Genomic DNA, 8,681 nt, shown 5'->3' with positions numbered 1-8,681 from the left:
ATTAGTCTTCTGCAAAACAATGTTAGACAAGTAACAATTAATTAAGTAAAACAACTTTGAATTTCCTTCAAAAGCCCTAAGTCGAACCGACGACTATTGTTCCCTCACAGGGGAACGCGTCCTCGCTTACTCCTCTCAGGAAAAGTTACCTGTTGCCATACATGTCCTCTAAATCGACTGGACTTTTGCTCAGCGCCCGAGATTTCTGGTCTTCATGCTCGGCACCCACTCCACAACTCGCCCAGAATTCCACCTAGTCCGCGACCACCAGGATTTCAACTTAGAGTCCCCGATTCTAGGATTTTTCCCAAAGCGCTTGACCCGCCAAGACTTTCCACCTAGGGTTATTGTTACGCTCCGCAAGTGTACGGAAATGCCGCAAGTAATATAAAAGATTATCGTATCCACAGGGACTGGAATAAGCACTAGAAATGTCTCAATGCGAATTAGCTAAACAACTATCCAATCGTTTCAAAAGCAAAGTAAAGGTAAACAAATCTAATATTAAAGATCAACAAACAAGAGTTTAGTGTTTTGGGTTATGATAAAGGGAGATTCTAGGAGTTTCAGTTTCTTTGTAAGATTTATTGAATGTAAATGGTTCACCAATTCTTATCCCTCAATTGCCAAACATGTAGAAAGTTGCCGGTTCCCTCTTGCAATAGACAACCGGCTAAGGACTGAGAAATGTATCTAAATAGGATTAATTAGACATGAACCTACGTTGTCCTTACACAGAAGCGCACCTATTACTATGCCTTCCTCGGATATCAACATAGAAGCCCACAACTTATTAATCTATCAAGATACAAGAAGCTAATCATAAAATCCATCCTACTCTCTTGAATATTCCTATTTCCTCTTCAAGATTATCTCTCAAATGTCCTTACACGGGCTTGCACCTGTCACGTGGATCCCTCGGATGATCGAGTGAGAGTTTATCTTTACAAAGTCCCTAAGAAATCCAAACAATCAATCAAGAATGAGAATTAAGCACAAACCACCATCAATCATTCAAGATCTAATTGATATAAGCAAGATAATGTCATTGAAACAAGAAAATGGCAAATCCATAAGAGATTATATCAATCCATCATACAAATACTCCCTTAATCCTAGAATACAAGATCTACTCCATGAATCGAGGAAGAAAACCCGAAAGAATAGAGATTACAAGCATTACTTGAATCCCCAATCCAAGAAAACAAGAAGAGGGGAAAAGAGAAAACTTATCTATGAAGAAGCCTTGTCTTCGGATCCAATCCTCGCTCCGGAGCCGGAATCGTCGAGATCTCCCTTAGAATCACCCAGAAATCCTCCCAAGAATGGGAGGAAACCACCAAATCTTGCTTTCTCCCAAAGGGGGAGAGATCCCCTTTCAATTCATGAAGAAGGGTTTAAATAGAGGAGGGAATCGGGCGCCACACGGCCCCGTGACACGGCCGTGTGAGATTCACACGGCCATGTCCAGTTCCCTCTTTGCCAAACCTGCACGGCCGTGTGACTCCACACGGCCAGAACCCTTCTGCTCTCTGGAAATGCTACACGGCCGTGTGGTGCACACGGCCACAGCCTGCTTGGTCTCTGGAAGTCTCACACGGCCTTGTAGATCCACACGGCCATGTAAGGCTTCTGCTCTGGTTGGCTTCAAATCTTGACACGACCGTGCGAGGTTCACACGGCCATGTCATCTTCCTCTTCTGTTGGTGCCAAACTCCACACGGCCCGAGCTCCATACCAGTGCAGGGCCGTGTGAGGTACACGGCCCGGTGCTTTCTCCCTTCGTTTCCTCCAATGCATGCCCAAAGATGTAGATTCTTCACCAAATCGACTCCTGTGTACAGAAAATGCACAAAAAGCAGATCTCCGAACCAAAAGAGTAAATATGCTAAAAGGAAAGCTGGGAGTATAAAAATGCATAGATCAAGCATGCTCAAAGTATGTAAATGTGCGTAAAAACATGCATAAAGGAGTATATAATCTACGCACATCACACCCCCAGACTTAAACCTTTGCTTGTCCTCAAGCAAAATGCTGCAATCTAAATTCATATGTTCTACAACACATTCATAAAACCCAGTGCACTTTCCTAATTCTATCAAAAAGTTTCATTAACAAGCTTGATCATGGAAACAAGTAAAGTATGGTTCAAGCATAAGAATCTTGTGCGCAGTGTAAAAGTAACTCAACACCCTTCAAGTTTCAATCCATGTCCTAGTCAAGTCATCATCAAATTTGAATTCCTAATGTTTCCAGTGAAAGACAAGTAACCAGTGATAGGCACTTACTTACCGTTCACTTGGTTCATATTTCTCAACTAACCCAAGGTCTCAAAGGTGTGCTCAATCTCAAGAGAAACTAAACAGTCATTTCCCCAGTAACCTAACTCGGTCTCAAAGGGGTGACTTGTTAGATTCCACTCATGACAACTGTTTTTTATATCCCTTATTGTTTTTTTTTATAAGTGTTTCCATTGTGCAAAACTTATTCACAAATGTACTTTTAGCACACATGTTGGGATATTTTGATTTTTCCAAATGAGCTTTAATGATTTGAGCCTCATCCAGTAACCAAAATGAAAGTTGAGAGATCACCATGGAAACCAAGTACTAAGCAAACAAGATGAATCATGACTATTTCAATGACATCAACTGTTCAAGCATCAAGCACAAGTGTAGTGAAGATAAAATCCTTAAGGTTGAACCAAAACTAAAACTCATCACCATAAGATTCTTAGCTTATTAATGCTTCCCAAGATAGAAAAAAGAACTACACAAAGTTTACTAGTAGCATCATGCGAACATCATGAATCGAGACAATAATCATGCTAACATTTCACTTGAATCCAAGAAAGCATATAAGAGAAGATTTGATGTTCTCAAAAATTTTTTTTTTTGCCATGATTATTTCAAAAACAAGCAAAATAAAGCAACAAGCAATGAAAATAAGAACCAACATGAAAAACTAATCAAAAACTAAAAACTGAAAACCAAACTAAACAATACATGACACCAAAAACTAAAAACTGAAAACCAAACTAAACAATACATGACACCCCCCCAGACTTAAACTTTTCATCGTCCTGATGAAATCAGTATGGTGGAGGAGGTGGAAGATCAGGAAAATCAGGGAAGGAAGATGCAAAATTCTTAACAAACCATTTAACTTCGTTTCTGAAAAAATTATGATATTCAAACAATTTATCAATATCATCCTGCACAAATCTCATACAACCTCTAAGATCTTCATGAAATTCCATTTTAGCCCTATAAGCATTCATCATTTTAGAAATCTTATCACACAATTCTCTTTCGCTCTTGAAACAATCTTGTAGCTTTTTAAATAGTTCCTCCTCCATAAACTTCTTATCTTCAAGAAATTCATTAGTTGAATCTAAATCACTATGAATATTCTTTAAAGCAGAATTAAGTTCTTGAAGCATAAAACTATGAATCTCTTGGTTACCCTTAGAAACATTTTTTTGAGTAAAAGTTGACAAGGCTCTAGATTGTTGCCTAGCTAACTTTAAACACCAATTCTCTTTATTATGAATTGTAGTAAAATCATGATTGGGCAATTTTAAAGGGAAACCATTTTTAATGACTAAACTAAATCCATGCTCTTCATGCTTAATCATTTTCATTGCTAAACATGAATTGAAATCCAACGTACAAAAACTCTCCACCACCTCTAATTCACTCAAATCACATCCTAATATTAAGGCCAATTGAGTAAGTAATCCCCCCAAAATAATAGGTGTGGTAGAATTTGATTTCCCTAATTTTGCCAAATGTCTAAGAAAGAAATAACCAGAATTAATTGGAACATTTTCGACCATTGCCCACAAACAATACAAGTCTACAAGTCTTACCGATCCCTCTTTGTCCTCCCTTCCAAATATAGTGTTTTTCATGACCAAATAAGCATATTTAAAAATAGGATTGATAATTTGGCAAACTCTGGAATTATGAGGATCAAATAACGGTTGTTCAGAGATTTGTTGCCAAAAATGTGAATTCTCAAATTGGGGCAAAATCACACACACATCATTCTTTGGCAACTCATAACAAGTATTAAAATCTCCCAACGTCCATTCATAATTTTCATTAAACAACCGGAATTTACACTTCCCCCCTCCTTGAACATTATCAACTTCTATTGGGCTTAAAAATTCAAGAACAATTCTAGGATAAGTAGGATATCTCATGTTCACTAAACCACTCCATCCTATCCTTTCAAATAGCCAAACTAAATCATCCTTAAACCCCAAAGTTTCTAAAGTTTCAACATCAAGAAACCTAGTACCTAAAAGAGGTCGTTTACATAAAGACGAATATCTATACCGTTGCTCATCACTAGAGAAAACAATACCAAAGTCATTAGAAATACCTTTAAAGCAAACATTCCCCTCCTTTCTTGCAACCACCTTCTCCTTCCCTTTTCTTGTGGCCGAAGTCTCCTCAATCACGTTTTCTATGGAAGAAAATCTAATCTCCTAAAGAAGAATGAGAAGGAAAAATTGGAAAACGTAATTCAATCCTTTAGAAATGGGGAGATAGGGAAAAGGAGCAAGCGGCGGTACACGGCCGTGCGCCGCCCCCACCCCGTGCCCTAATTCCTTAAGAAGATGTGGATCAGGCCGTGTGATATCACACGGCCATGATCATTTCTCATCGCACGGCCGTGTCTGTGACACGGCCCAAACATCTTCTTTCACGGGTTTCTTCGCACGGCCATGTCTGGGACACGGCCTATTCGTCTTTCCCCTCGGGATTCTCTACACGGCCGTGTCTATGACACGGCCTATACCTTTTTCTCCTCGGGAGATACCACACGGCCGTGTCTGGATGACACGGCCCAAACACTTCCCTTCTCTGCAACCTTTGCCTGGCCGTGTATAGCACACGGCCTGACTCTGTTTTGCACCTAACCTGAAAACAAAAATCAAAAACAAGTAAAAACCAACAAAATGAATTTACACTAGCTAAAAGAATTCAATCTGGAGGGCGAGGTTCAGAAAAATACAACCTTTGTACCTCTTCTATTTTCGTGCCATGAATATATTTTTTCAGTCGTTGACCATTTACCTTAATTATCCCAAAATCTTTGTTCCAAATATCTACAGCTCCAAAAGGATAAACCTTCTTTACCTCATACGGACCCGTCCACCTTGACTTAAGCTTCCCAGGAAAGAGTTTTAATTTTGAATTGAACAACAAAACCAAATCTCCCACATTAAAGTCTTTACGAAGAATGTGTTGATCGTGCCATTTCTTTGTCCTTTCTTTGTAAGATTTAGCATGCTCATATGCGTCCATCCTTAATTCATCAAGTTCGTTCAACTGAAGCTTCCTTTTCTCCCCTGCTCCTTTTAAATCCATATTCAAATTTGCAATTGCCCAATAAGCCTTATGTTCTAGTTCAACTGGAAGATGGCAAGGCTTACCATAAACTAATCGAAATGGGGTCATCCCTATAGGAGTTTTATAAGCAGTTTGATAAGCCCATAAAGCATCATCTAGTTTCAACGCCCAATCCTTCCTTGAAGTAGATACAGTCTTTTCCAATATGGACTTAATTTCTCGGTTAGATATCTCAGCTTGCCCATTAGTCTGAGGATGATAAGGTGTTGCTACTTTATGCTTCACTCCATATCTTCTAAGTAAGTTTTCAAACTGTTTCTCTATAAAATGTGATCCTCCATCACTAATGACTGCCCTTGGCACCCCAAATCTTGGAAAGATAATACTCCTAAATAATTTGATAACTGTTCTCGCATCGCACGTAGGAGATGCCACAGCTTCTACCCATTTGGACACATAATCTACTGCCACAAGAATATACCTATTCCCATATGAAAGGGGGAAAGGTCCCATGAAATCAATTCCCCAAACATCAAATAACTCAACCTCAAGAATGTAATTTAACATTGTTTCATTTCTTCTAGTTATATTCCCAGTTCTCTGACATTGGTCACAGGATTGAACAAACAACTTAGCATCCTTGAATAAGGTTGGCCAATAAAATCCTGCTTGAAGAATCTTCGTAATCGTTTTTGAACTACCCAGATGTCCTCCATAGGACGAAGAATGGCAATGAAACAAGATATCTCTAACCTCTTCTTCAGGTATACATCTTCGATAAATCACATCATTGCATTTCTTGTACAGGAGAGGTTCATCCCACACATAATTCTTAACTTCTGAAAAAAACTTTTTCCTTTGTTGATGAGAAAAATCCGGAGGTAACACTCCACTAGCAAGGAAATTCACAAAATCTGCATACCAAGGAGTTTTCACACTTGATAAGGCTAGCAAGTGTTCATCCGGGAATATGTCATCAATAGGCAAATCAACATCCACCTCATTTTCTGACTTTTGAGATATTCTAGACAAATGATCCGCTACTACATTTTCAGCTCCTTTCTTATCCCTAATCTCAAGGTTGAACTCTTGCAAAAGTAAAATCCACCTGATTAATCTAGGTTTAGCGTCCTTCTTTCCAAGTAGATACCGGATAGCTGCATGATCAGTATATACTATTACTCTTGATCCCACTAGATAAGATCTAAATTTATCAATAGCAAATACCACTGCCAATAATTCCTTTTCCGTAGTAGAATAGTTTACTTGGGCTGCATCAAGTGTTTTACTTGCATAATGGATCGCATGCAAAATCTTATTTCTTCGCTGTCCCAAAACTGCTCCTACAGCAAAATCACTAGCATCACACATTATTTCAAAAGGAAGATCCCAATCAGGTGCTTGAATGACTGGAGCTGTTGTAAGAGCACTCTTAATTTTATTGAAGGCTTCAATACATTCGCTATCAAAACAAAACTCAACATCTTTAATCAACAGATTAGTCAATGGCTTGGAAATCTTTGAAAAGTCCTTAATAAAGCGTCTATAGAAGCCAGCATGTCCTAAAAAACTCCTAACTCCTTTTATATTGATGGGTGGGAGTAATTTGTCTATTACTTCCACTTTTGCTGGATCTACCTCAATACCACGCTCTAAAATTTTATGCCCCAAAACTATCCCTTCCTTAACCATAAAATGACATTTTTCCCAATTCAACACTAGGTTTGTATCTTCACACCTTTTTAGAACAGTAGAAAGATTTGACAAACAAGAATCAAAGTCATTCCCATAAACTGAGAAGTCATCCATGAAAACCTCCATAATTTTCTCTATTAAATCTGAAAAACTGCCATCATGCACCTCTGAAAAGTGGCTGGAGCATTACAAAGCCCAAATGGCATCCGACGATAGGCAAAGGTACCATAAGGGCAAGTAAAAGTAGTCTTCTCCTGGTCTTGAGGATGAATTGGAATTTGAAAAAAACCAGAATATCCGTCCAAGTAACAAAAATAAGAATGTTTAGCCAATCTTTCAAGCATTTCATCAATAAATGGTAAGGGGAAATGATCCTTCCTTGTTTCTTTATTCAACTTCCGATAATCAATGCACATTCGCCACCCCGTCACTGTTCGTGTTGAAATTATCTTATCATCTTCATTCTTGATAACAGTCATTCCTCCTTTTTTTGGAACCACGTGGACTGGACTCACCCATGCACTATCCGAAATTGGGTAAATAATCCCCGCATCAAGTAGTTTAATCACTTCCTTCTTTACTACCTCTTTTAAATTTGGATTTAGTCTCCTTTGATGCTCAATTGAGTTCTTGTACCCCTCTTCAAGTAAAATTCTCTGCATACAGAGAGATGGACTAATCCCTTTTATATCTTCTATTGTATATCCAATGGCCTTTCTATGCAACCTTAACTCATCCAACAGTCTCTTTGTTTCAAACTCATTTAACTGAGCACTAATTATAACTGGATAAGTAGAATTCGGCCCAAGAAATTCATACTTAAGATTTGGGGGTAATGGTTTAAGTTCAAGTTGAAGTGGTACTATCTCTGGAAAAACTGGCTCTTGTTCTATCAACATAGTCTCCTCCTCAGCCAAGCTTTCTTCTAACAACTCTTCATTGTCTAAAGACAGATCTTCCTCCTTATGATCACCAAGACATACCCCCTTTTCTGTTGAAAATATTTTTTCACCAAATGTTTTTGATAATGATGCACAACACCAAGGAAATAATGTTTGGAAATCACTTTGATTCAAGATAAGCCCTTTTTCAACATCATCCTTTCCTCCAATGATATCCATTGTCAAGAATGAACTATCTTGCTCTGCCCAATCATTGGAATTTTGCGTGATTCTGCCAACTATCTCAAAAGTTTCTTCTAGATTTTTTTTCAAAAATGATCCTCGAGATGCTAAATCCAGTTGATTCTTATTTGAGAAAGAAAGCCCAACATAGAACAAATGCATAATTAACCATTTCTCAATTCCATGATGTGGACATAACTGCAGAAGAGAAGAATATCTTTCCCAGGCTTGGTACAATTTTTCTCCATCCAATTGCTTAAAATTTAAAATTTGACTTCTCAAATAAGTAGTTTTCCTTGGAGGGAAATATTGGTCAAGGAATTTTTGCTCTAACTCATCCCATGTTCTGATACTTTGAGACTTTAGAGAATTGTACCATCTTTTTGCAGCACCCTTCAGACTAAAAGGAAAAGCAAGCAGCTGAATAATATCAGATGAAACTTCTTCATATTTCAAAGTACAACAATATCTATAAAACTCCATCAAATGGGAATAAGGA

The sequence above is a fragment of the Zingiber officinale genome, chromosome 5A (genome assembly GCF_018446385.1).
Source record: "Zingiber officinale cultivar Zhangliang chromosome 5A, Zo_v1.1, whole genome shotgun sequence".
Classification (NCBI taxonomy): domain Eukaryota; kingdom Viridiplantae; phylum Streptophyta; class Magnoliopsida; order Zingiberales; family Zingiberaceae; genus Zingiber; species Zingiber officinale.
The sequence above is the reverse complement of the archived record's forward strand: the minus strand, read 5'-3'. Positions refer to the sequence as shown.